This window comes from Ammospiza nelsoni, chromosome 1 (assembly GCF_027579445.1).
Source record: "Ammospiza nelsoni isolate bAmmNel1 chromosome 1, bAmmNel1.pri, whole genome shotgun sequence".
Lineage (NCBI taxonomy): Eukaryota > Metazoa > Chordata > Aves > Passeriformes > Passerellidae > Ammospiza > Ammospiza nelsoni.
Genome location: NC_080633.1, coordinates 52798245 through 52810366, shown reverse-complemented (window position 1 = coordinate 52810366; position 12122 = coordinate 52798245). Strand labels below are relative to the sequence as shown.

General features: G+C 42.3%; 1 protein-coding gene across 4 annotated transcripts in view; it reads right to left on the bottom strand.

Moving 5' to 3' along the window:
• LOC132079306 (cytochrome c oxidase assembly factor 1 homolog) overlaps window positions 1-12122 on the bottom strand; it is a 52375-nt gene that overhangs the window by 24506 nt on the left and 15747 nt on the right. The window contains exons 2-4 of one of the 4 annotated variants that reach the window (XM_059481811.1): window positions 11530-11596; window positions 9097-9275; window positions 7117-7285 (exon numbers count right to left, since the gene is read on the bottom strand). The exons of 2 other annotated variants lie outside the window; for them this stretch is intronic. The gene's annotated coding sequence lies outside the window, so the exon portion shown is untranslated. Of the gene's footprint in view, window positions 1-7116; window positions 7286-9096; window positions 9302-11529; window positions 11597-12122 lie in introns of those variants that run through there. One more of the 4 variants, XM_059481819.1, reaches the window with a different exon arrangement.

Sequence of the window (12122 nt, the reverse complement as noted above, 5' to 3'; positions counted from 1 at the left end):
CCTATAACTAAATGTAGTTTTCATAATAGACATTCTTGCTATACAGTTCTTCCTCTGTTTGTAATGATGAATAAATCCACAACAGTCCATGAGCTGGGATTTCTTGTTTGGCAGTTTATCCAACTTTTATGAACTAACCTACCTGAAAGTGGCACTCCTAATGACAGTCTTTGCACATGCAATATTTTGCTCTATAATTACCAGGAGGAACAAAATAGAGGAACCAGTGCTTTTTAAGGTTTCAGTCTCCAACCAAGACCTTAAAATTTGTAAGCTGTGTAAGAAGTGGAATAAGAACACCTGATATACTCCAGATCTGGGCCTTTTGGAGTCTCCAAGGCTGACACAGAGCATAGTTCCCTGCAGCATTTCCCCTGCAGAGAAGATCTAGATGTTCTCCAATATCCAGCTACAGGCTGCCACAAAATTATTATGTTTTCATTATCTCAAAGACCCTGTGTGTCTCTGTCAGGTCTGTTGTAACAGAGAGGGAGGTTCCCAAATTTTATGTATACAGATGTGGATACATGCAGAACACATCTGTTGAGAACAGCCATTTATGCAGGAAACCAGGCTGGAATATGAGCAAGCCAGTCAATAAGAAGTTGGGCAATTCTCAAGACAGCAGTTAAAAGATTGATAAACATTGGCAGAAGTCTATGAATGGGACTGAGCACTTGCTACAGCACTGTGTACTGTGGCATCCCAAGAGCAGCCTCTTGAGTACTGCCAGCCTGCATAGGTTAATCTCAGAGTACCACCAAGAACAGCCTCAGCAGAAATGAGGCTTTCATTCAGTGGTCACTCAGCCTTAATTAAAAGGACACTTTTCAATTAAACTTCAATGACATCTTCTGAATAGAAGTTTTACACCTACTATATTTCTTTTGGACAAAACAGTCTGCTCAGCTGTATTCCCAGCTGTACACTCTTGTTTCTCCCAGCTTGCTGGCATCCACAGCTATTTAGAAAGCAACTTTGTTATGTCAACTGCTAGGATTTTCTACAGTACATATTACATCACCTTTCCTGAGAAACTTGTTTGAGCAGATCCCTTTTCTTACTTTCTTGTTTCATAACGTCCTTCACATTCCTCTTTCAATATTTGTTGTTCTCTCTGTAGAAGCTCAGTTGCTGGCATTTTAAGGAAAGGTCACATAGCAAAAAGGTCACTAATAGAGTTTTTTTTTCTCCCTGCCCCATACTCCGGGAGAGAAGCTCTCTCTGCGTGGCACCTTTAAAGAAAGGTTTAGAGAAAGTGTTCCTTTAAGAAAAACCTACAGCATTCACTGCCAGTTTCAGAAAAAGAAAATAAATTTGGAGTATAAATTACTTTGGCCATTTTAATTCTAAAGGTGTAGAAATAAGGACCAGCAAATAAGGGCAAAGCAAGAGACAAAACCAAATTATGCTGTGGTGCAAGTAAAAAGTGAGATCCCAAAATTTCATCCTTGTCCCTGATACTTGGGTGACTGTGCCTCTGATCAATTTGTTCTTGTGCCTCTGCTTACTCCTTGTTGAGTCTTGATCCTTATGAAACAGCCTTGGAAATCAACAGTCAGAGTTCTTTCAAAATGCCCCTACATAAAGATGTACCAATTGAATTTTGGTCTGCAGACAGCTGAAGGTGCTGGGAGCCTGGAGTTCAGGTCCAAAGCCTTCAAAGCAGGCAAGGTAAGAACAAAGTGTGTTAAGTCTGGAGACAAGATTTGGAATAAGATGGGAATGAAGCATAGGGAAAAAGAAAAGCTAGACATTTCTAACCTTAGGTGTACAAATGGGTGGCTCCATGCACATGCTCCCTATGGGAATGCATGCACACACAGGTGTGAGCTGGCACAGGAGCTGGCTGCTCGCTGTTTATTGATGCAGGCCCCTGTACAATCCCTCCTTGCAGCATGGGGTGTGTTGTGTGCAGGGGACACACACAGCCTGGTGTAGAGCTCCAGCTCAGAAACATGGTAAGGATGCTTATTTTGGCTACTGCTAAGTGCCTGAGCTTGAAGTTGGGAGGTATCTTTTATCCAAATGCAGTTCTTTCTTCTAAAAACAGTGGCTCCCACATGATCTCCTTCAATAGTTTGAGTTTTTCTATATAAACAATAGAGAAGGAAATCTAATTTCCAGTCTAGGAAAGGAAACACAGCTAAGTGAGCACTGTTAGCAAGGGCAAGCATATTATCTCTGCCTGTTTGAGAACCCACTGAGTTGAACAAAATCTTTTCATCAGCTGCAATAGTCTTTATTACACTCCATTTGAATGATCTGTTTAGGATTAAACATTTCTTGAAAGACACACTGTTTTTAATACCAAAGCATTTTCCATTCCATTAGCTTCATTTTAGCAAAATGCTGAAGGATCTGAATTATCTGTGTCATGTTTAACAAGAAGAGTAACTGAAACACCCTGTATCCTGCAGAATTGCTTTGTGGACTTTTGTTTTTTAGGAGATCTCTGAAAAATCAACATTAAAAAACACTAGCAAGCTATTTTGAACAACCAGCATAAATTTAGTACAAATAAGACCTCATCTTTACTGGAAAACCTTTAAAGAGGTCATAAAAACAAACAAAACAATTCAAAACCACTGTGCTTCAACAGCAAAATCATCTAAAATTTAGCTTAATCCTTTAAGGATCAGGAGTCTGGACAGATAACTAAAGTAATGGAAAATAAAATAGCCAAGCACTGGTATGCAGTTAATGTATCAGCATACTGATGATGGTGTATAAAAAATGCTAAAAGAACAGGAAAATTATTAAAGCAGAAGACAATCCTTCATTTACTGTTCTGCTGGAATTCCTGCTGAGGAAGTCACTAATACACATGCATTATGAATACTAGAAGTGAGTACAGGCAGGAACTTGCCTGTTACCCAAATGAGTATGACTAGTGCTGAATGAGTCTTTTACTAATCTCTTTTAGAGCCTGAACTTCATTTCCAGAAAGGCAAGATTATTTGTGAGGTTCCATTTTTCCAATTAAATGCAGAATCAAACACAGGGAGTTCTTCCAAGACTTCTTTGGGTTTTAGTTTCTACTGAGCAAAAAGAATATCAGAGTAACAAAGCCCAAAGAACCTGTTTCAAACTTGGTTAGCTAATCTCCCAGCTGTATGTTGGTATGGGAATTTCATTCTCTTTTCTGCAAGAAAGAAAAGAAGAGGAAAAAAAAAAAAAAAAACAAACCAAAAAAGGAAAACTAGCCCAAAGCAGTATTCTGTTCTTGTTCCAGTTGATCTGTTCAGAATTTTGTCATTGCCTTTGCTAGATGAGGAAAGACTTTTGTGTATGTAAAACGGCACCCCTCCCATGGTACAGCAGGACCCCCATGCCCTTTTTTACAAAAATCACTCATGAGACTACAAGTGCTTTCCCACTTTTCCTGTCTTAGGAGTCTCAGGTGAAGAGACAGCTGCATCATGCCAACCTATTGGGAAACATTAGACATGAGGTGTGTCTTCCAAAAGGTCTGAATCAGGATTGCAGTGCCCAAATCAGATGCCTACAGTAGGGAGGCAATCTCAATCCAGACTACTCTTTCCCCTTCTCAAAATGCTGAAGTTGCTGATTTTCCCAACTTGGCTTTTCAGTTGCTAAGGATTTCTGTTAGAAAGAGGTGATAGAGGAACTCAGTTTTTACAGCACCAAAAATGCTGCAATGAGATTCAGCAAATGGCACTGAGGAGCACTTCTGTCACATACAGGAGCCCTGTGTAGGATGGGCTGCTGTCACAGGTAAATCCAACTGGCTTAGTAACAGACTGGAAGCTATGGCTTCTACAGAGAAAAGACAGACTCATGACAAATCAAGGGATGTGACATAGGAAGGGAACTTCTTCCATTTTTATGTCTTCTTCCCTTCATATTTTATTCCTTGTCCTCCCACTCTACTGCAAAAATCCAAAATGGTCATGTTATAGCTACAGACCATGCCAAAGACTTGTCTCCTCTCTCTCTCTCTGTATGAGTTAATCATTCCCAGCAAGCTTTCTGGGGTGATGAGTCAGTAACACAAAGAAATGACAGATTAGATGTGATATTTATTTTGCTCTGCTTTTTTTTTAAGCACAGCTGTCCCCTCACCTGAAAGAATGGAGGAAGGGGCAATCAAATGCACTGTAGCTGGGAGCTCTAAGGATAACACCTCCAAACTCTGCAGCTTTCTATAAAAGGCTTGCAGTTTTTATATTCTTTTTGCTGTATGTTTACTCAGCAACACTGTTTTAGAAGTTGCAACATTCATCTTTAAACATTAATTACCAAGGCATGATTGCTTCAAAAATCCACTGCCTGAGGCCAGGGCCTAGGAAGTGGAAAATGTAATTTCAGAAAGCGATGAGAACAAATGCTGAGCCTTTTAATTGCAGGTTGGTACAAATGACTAACAGTAAAGCAAAGCCCATTTTGGACAAACTTGTTGTTCTGCACGTCAAATTCAAAACTTAGCAGTGAGTTGCTTGGGGTTTGTCCTTTCCCCCTGTTCTCTTTGGTAAAGGTCAAGAAACAGACAAATTTTTGAGGTAGAGGAAGTACTTTTCTAAAAATTCAGTAAAAATTATTTACAAGAGAGAAAAAGAGAGAGAGGAAGAAAGAAAAGCAGGGAGAAAAGAAAGACTAAATGATGCATGCAAAGTCAGGCAATAGTTGCACAATTGGGCAATTGCTGTGCTCTTTTGGACCTCCATTTCAGGTTGAAGGCTGCAGTGATTCTCAGCATCTATCTCCATCTCCCTCAGTTCTGCTGAAATTTACCTGGAATCACCAACAGTCTAACAACGGCTTGGGCCTGCTTCATCCTGTGTGGCAACACAAGATTAAATGCTGCTGTGACTCAACATTGCCACACCAGATGTCCCAGCCTGATGCCAACAGAACCACTGCAATAGCAATGGCATCTTCATCTCCACCCTTCTGGCCTTGTTGCTGGCAGAATGGGGACAGCCCTGTGTGAGCACCTCTGCAGGGCATCAGAGGCACTTCTTTTCACACAAAGGTAGAGAACTTGTTCATTCTAGCCCCACACTGCCACACCTGGGAAAACACACCTGATGGGAGATGTGACTCAAAGCCTGATGGGTCTGAGGCTGGTTTCCTGCATGACCATAGGACAGACCATACAAGCAGGCTCTGTGATGGTCCTATAGTTGCACACCAAAGTCTGGAGGCCAAAGGATGATTATCACAAATTGTGATAATCATCCTTTCAAAAGCTCATTTTCCCTGGAAAACTCCAGTTCTGCTTCTGGGTGTTCTCAGAAGCACTTCTGGCCTTGTTGCACTGCACAGCTTGTGCCTGCCTCCCTGGGATTGAGAGATGTTGTGATTGTGTTTACAGGGGTCTCAGGTTGAGGGAAGAGACAAGGATTTGACTCTATGCCTCAGAAGGCTTGATTTATTATTTTATTATATATATTACATTAAAACTATACTAAAAGAATAGAAGAAAAGATTTCTTCAGAAGGCTAGCTAAAAATAGAATAGGGAAGAATGATAACAAAGGCTTCTGTCTCGGACAGGGAGTCTGAGCTAGCCGACTGTGATTGGCCATTAATTAAAAACAACTAACATGAGCCAATCAAAGATCCACCTGTTGCATTCCACAGCAACAGATAACTATTATTTACATTTTGTTCCTGAGGCCTCTCAGCTTCTTAGGAGGAAAAATCCTAAAGAAACGATTTTTCATAAAAGATGTCTGCGACAACATGTCATGCCACTTCCCTACCACAAGGGCCTGAATCACTAGATACACCAAAAATCTGCCTAACCCCTCATGTTTCATGCAGAGAAGTGGAGAGGTGGTGTTCATGATGATGGTCAGTGCTGCCCACCTCCTCTCCCAGCTGCTCTTAACAGTTTTGTACTGGAAGATTTTCCCCCGTGACCTGGGAGATCTGCTTTCAACAAGCTCTGAGTACATTCTCTTGCTCATTCAGTATGCACCCTTCTGTCAAATGGGGAACAAAAGACCTCCTTCACCTCACGGCTATTCTCACCAGGCCTGTGCTGCAGACCCTTAGCCACAGGCCGGTTTCTGCAGGATGGCTCATGACCACACTGTTCAGAGTTTGGTCCCTACTGAGTGGACTGGCTGCAGCCACACTTCACAGTGCTCAGCTCACATCTCCTCTCATGACCTTGTAGTTAACAGTTAGCATTTTCTGTTCATGGGCTTGGTGGTTTTTTTCAGTTTAAAGTGTGAAGAGTACTAACAGGTGTATGCTGCAGGCAATCAGAGCAGTGCTGTGTCAAAAAACTATAATGTCAGAAAAAAAATTGTTGTGTGCGCTAGGAAAAGGATGGGTGAGGGCATGAATTACACTATTGTCTGACCTTGGATAATGTTGAAGCACTGTCCTTGCTGAAGAAAACACATTTGGTGTCTTCCACATCTATGCTATCTGTTTGAAGCAAACCTTGAAGTGCTCTACACAGCTGACAACACTCACATTTCCCACTGGGGATCCCAATGGATTTGTTCCAGAGGAGTGCTCTGACACTGACAGGTGTTGGGCATACTGACCATGGATACTATGAATGACCCAGAAACCCATTGCTGGAGAAGAACAGCACCAAGTTCAGCCACAGCCTTTTTAAGCAATAGCTGTTGTACTTTGACAGGGTCCATGCAGTTCACTCTCCCAGACAGAGCACCAAGCAGAACACCAAACCCAAGTGAAACACAGTGATGTAGAGCAGCCCCCAGGTGGTGTGTAAGTTGGTCAGTAAGGAAAGATGACACACATTTTCCACTGCTCTCTCACACCTTCAGATAATCAAGATGAGTACTGCATTTGTAGGGTGATGTCTGGAAGCATGCAGGAGAACAGCAGGACTTGCAGTGTCTCCCATCCTCCCCCCCTTTCCCAGAAATCCAGTGGCCACTTTCACTCTGTTTTATCACAGGTATGACTTAGAGGAGTCTCCTGTGGCTGTGCCCTTTTGAATGTCACTGCTGCTCTAAGGGAACCCAGCTGCCACTATGTTTTCCTGACCGCCTCTAAAATGATTGTCAAGGACAGAAAATATTAATTAAATTTTAATTAATAAATTGAATACTGTGGGGTTAATTATAGCTATTTACAGGGAGTGTATGGGATTTGGAGGGCTTACCTTCTGGTGTTTTTGCACAAAGCTTGCCTCTTCCTTTAAGCTCTAATTAGCTAGCTTTTTTCTTTTTAATAGCCAGCCTTCAAATGACTGCTCAGTAGCTCCCATTTTGCTCCTCATCAGCAGTCCTCCAGCACAGCTGCTACACAAGGGAAGCAGCCCTGCAGTTTGCCTTGAAGGGAGCAGGTGATAAAGAATCTATCAGAAGTGGTGTAAACCAACAAAATAAATAAAAAAAAGAAAAAACATATAGTCCCAACCCCTAAACTATCTTAAATAAGGAAACTATATAAGAAACAAAGAACATGGGAAGACATAAGAAGGAACTGCAACATCTGAAGCTGTTGCAAGGTCAGAAATGTTCTCTCTGTATGCAGCCCTCTTGTCCAGCTGCATATTCTGCCTTCCTGCATATGCAGAATTCCAAAAGCCATCAATAGCAGATAAGCACCTGGGAAAAAGCAAGCTGTTCCAGCACAATGTCAGCTGTGAAACTTGAAATAATTTCTCCTCTGCTCCTTATTTTCAACCTACACATTTCCTCTCTAGTGGTAAAACCTTTTTAAAATTTAAATGGACCCTATTACCTGTACTTCTAGCTACTCAGTTTATACCTCTAGAGAAAAAGGGTCTTTTCAGGACACTGTTAAAGTGAAGGCACACAGTAACACACTGTACCCAGATATGAGGAGTTTATTCCAGACAGCTTTTCAATCTCATGCCACTAGATGAAAACGAATAGTGCCTAAGAACCAGCACAGAAGAGAGCTTTGGAAGTTTGGGGATATTTTGAGTGTTGTTTTGTTGGTTTTTTTGCAAAAGTGACCAGCATGTTCAGTAGGCAGACCACTGCTTTCCCTCAAGTATCTGCTCCTGCCTGCTAAATGTTCACAACTGGACTGCTGCCATGGAGGGAGCAGAGAGCAGTGGCTGGAAGATGAGGGCTGGCACAGGCACCACAACCAGTAGCTGGCTTGGTGCCTGCCTTCTCCTTCCTACCACAGCAGTTGGCTCCAAGTGGTAGGCACAGGAGATTTTGGGCTCCTGCTGAGGTGAGATAGGGTGAAGGGAAGAGGGAAGAAAATATGTTGGGTTCTTTTATTTTATAACCAAAAGCAATAATGCTAGTAAGGGAAAATGGGAACCAAGATGGAGAGCAGGATATCTCTAAAATTTCACACGGAACCCTGTGGTTTCTGAAGCTGGAACACCATTGTCTAAATTAAGAAAGCTATCTTTCATCTCAAGAAAGGAAACATAATAGCCAGAATCATTCTTGCAGAAAAGCCTAACTCGTCTGACTCCTCAAGCATGCTTGAAACAAAAGTTTTATCTACTCTCCTTTGTAGCAGAACAGCTTCACTGCCCAGGGATGCTGAGCTCAGAGCCCTCCAGCACCAAGATGTCTCCTCACCTCAGACCTTGGCTGAAAGTGTCAGATCACAGAGCAAAACCCCTGCTCCAGGTCTACCTTTCACATTCACAGAGATTTTGCCAAAACAGAGAAAATAAAGAATCGTCTCTTCTTCTAATATTTAGAGTTGTGACACCTGAGAAATGCTAGCCAGCATGAGTAATAACACATCTGTTGCAAGACATAGTTTTATTGTTGAAGTGGAGAAAAGCCTGTCTGGAGACACCATGCAGGGCTGCCTTTTTTTTAAAACTAATTTTGTAATGAGGAGGTAAAGATCCAGCAGCTTAGAGCTTCTGCTCCTGCCAGCACTTAGCTGCTTATTCAAAGTCCCAAGGTGCCAGTCACACCGATGGCTGGTCACCCCCCAAGCCTGTCACCCGTGGGCTCAGAGGCCTGCAGCCAGGCAATGAGAGCACGGCTTAGTTACAAGCTTAGAGGGCTGAGAGCCTTTAAGGAGGCTGAGAGCCCGGATTAGCGAGGGTGTTCCCAAGCGGGACAAGTCAGAGTTGCCGGCAGGCTCGGGCTGCCGCTGCCACCTTCTGGACACACGGGCAAGCGTCACTCACCTTCCCCTCCGCATGGAAGAACACTTCGGAAAGTGGCTTCATTTCACTCCCTAGTCCTGCTTTTGTGGGCTCCTGCCCGGCTCCCTTTGAACCCCTCAGTCATGGGGGAGCAGCCCCAACAGAGTAGCAGCAGCAGAATCCAAGCCGGCTGCACGGTGCATCCCGCCTCCTGTGGAAAACTATGTACCACAAGCTTACAAAAACGTTCCCAGCCTTTAGCATTTTGTTTTCTTCAAGCACTTCTGTGAAACAGCCAAGCCAGGCAGAAGTAGACACAAGACTCATTTAAGAAACACCTGTGCATTTTAGGAATGAAAAGCAGGGGTATGTAAGGGCAGCCAGGTCAATGCCAGAAGTGCAGTCTCAGGGGCTCAGAGTATTTATTTGATCAAGGACCAGCCTGTGGAGAGGTGCCTGCCTTGCCTTGGTGGCTGATTAGCTTTAGTGGCCATGTACGAGTGCAGCTATGAAATCCTGCCATTTATGCCAACAGCAGTTGTGTTGTCACAGAGAACTATGCCCTTTAACATCCAAAACACAAACTGTTGCATGTGCATGTGGTTACACCACAGGCATTTCTGAGAGCAAGCCCAAGGTTAGAGAGGCCACCTCATTCTGAAACAATCCAAAATTATATCTCACATGTACAGCAGCTGCAGCTCTTTCTATTTCTTATAGCTGCAGAGTGGGACTTGACTGCTGTCTTCCAAGAGGCGAATGGGATACATGCACCCAACAGAGTCCTCAAAACTGGCTTGCAGAATAAGCTTGGGAGCTACTTTTAGTGCAGAGATGTCTCCAAAGAATGATTTAAAGAGCACAATTAAGAGTGGTAGGCCAGAAAAAAGCTGTGAGGTTGGAAAAAAATGCCTGAACCAGTAGAAAGCAAAGAGGAGCCAAAGGAAGAGCCATGGGGACAGTCAGGAAGCAGGTAGCAATAAAAAGCTGCAGGCTGCAGAGTGCAGTCTGCAGGGCACCACACTGAAGACCTGTTATTTTGCCCCAAACTAAGATGGAACTTAGGAAATATGGGCTTTGAACCTGTCAAATGCTTGCAGCAGCTGCAAGCATGCAGCATGTAAAACAAAGGGCCTCAATTTAGTGGCAGCTTTTTTAGGGATTACCATAACATGAGACAGCAGCAATAGAGGCAATGGGCCTTATGAAATGTACATGTAATAAAATGTGGTCTATAATGGGAACTTGAATGATCTAAGTATGATATAAATACTGCTGCACTTCTATATTGCAAGTAACACCTGTTTCCATTTCAGACAATAGGGCACAGAAATAATGTGGAGTCAGGCTGAAGAACCAATAAAACAAATGTGCAGCAACGGTAAGGCAATCTATTCATTTCAGAATGAAATATTTTTTTAAATTGCATTTATTCTTAAATATGCACATAGCAATATGATAAATACTACCTCTGTGGCAATTAAAGCCACACTGCAGCTTTGATATTACCATGTTGCTGTTATACAGCCCAATTTCAGATGCTGACCCATCCAGGTTGCCAGTTTTTACAGCTGGACTCTACCTGAGTTTAGCTACTGCACAGCAGCCCCAAATACATGCACTGCTACTGCTTGTTTGTACAATGGTTTCATTCAATTTCTTTTAATGTAGATTTATTAAATGTAGCAATAATCTATCTTCCACAACAGTGTAATCAGAGTAAATTATGATAACAGCAGTTTATTCATGTCAAGGCATCTAATTCCTACTGCTGTTAAATCTCAGTTCCCATAGCCCTCCAGGACATGGATGGGTAAGGGCAAATCCAGCCTGAAGTAAGTTTCAGCACAGTCTGGGATTCTGAGCCCTGCAGAAAGGGATTTATAGATGTACTTCTCTCTAGGACTGCTATATAATCTTGTATGATTTATAACAAAAGGCATCATCAAAGTACTTCTACTCTCACTGAGCACCATCTCTATTTATAAATTTTATAATTTCTGGTCTGTATTGATTTTAAAAGCATCTTTAGCATGCAAGCAGCTGTTTAATGCATTTTGACCCCAAAGCAGGGAATTTGCACAAGTATTCCCACTAGAATGTTTGTCCTTTCGTGTCCATGCATTAGGGCTCTGTTTAAAATCTGTCCATGTCCCTAATCTCCCTGGGGAGCTTTCCCTGAATATTCAATGCTAGTCCACACTCTGTAACAAAAGAGGGAGGGAAAAAAAAAAAAAAAAGAGAGACAGAGAATAGTGTTTATGCATAACATTCAAGAGCCTTTTCACTTAAAAAACATATGCACACACAAAAGCACCTCCACTACAGAGCCTGGCATTTCCACAGCAAGGACCTGACAGTGCGTGCAGTTCTTCAAGTTAACTAATTTACAATAAGGGCATCAGACATCTGAGCTCCAGATGCACTCATTCAGGCAGCCAAGGCCATAAATAAAATAGAAAAGAATACTCTTACCCTAACATAGATTTTATAGAGACGTGTTGAAGGCTTAGCAGATGGGTTTTGCTGTCTCAGCTTTTACCTGTGCAACAAAATAAATGCATAAAGCTGCTTACTGGCTTCTTGAATTCAAGACCTTTGCATTTGCTCCCATATGCTCCCATGAAGATATAGCTAATTTAAACAATAAGCAAAATCCTACTCCTCGGGGAAACTGATGGCAAAACTGCCACTGGCTCCAGCAGGCTCTGGGTGTTTCTCAACACAAATAAAATTGGCAGAATTTGGTTAATATCATATCAAATACTATAACTGAATTTATATTCTTCAATCTACAGATTCGCCACCTTAATTCCACTCCTGGTTCTGCTTTCATCCTGTCGTCCTGTGGAAGAACAAAACCAATGACACAGCTACTGTCACCAAAACTGCAGCCTCAGCCCAGGCTGCCAACCAGCTCTCTCCCATGGAGAGGTGAGAAACCCTGTCTTGAATTAGGACAAGATATTAAAATACTTTGTCATAGCATTAACTTTGTTTTGCTCAATCTACATGGTGCTCTAACAGAGCAGAAAACTGGAATCACAAATTTGAAAAGATGGCATATC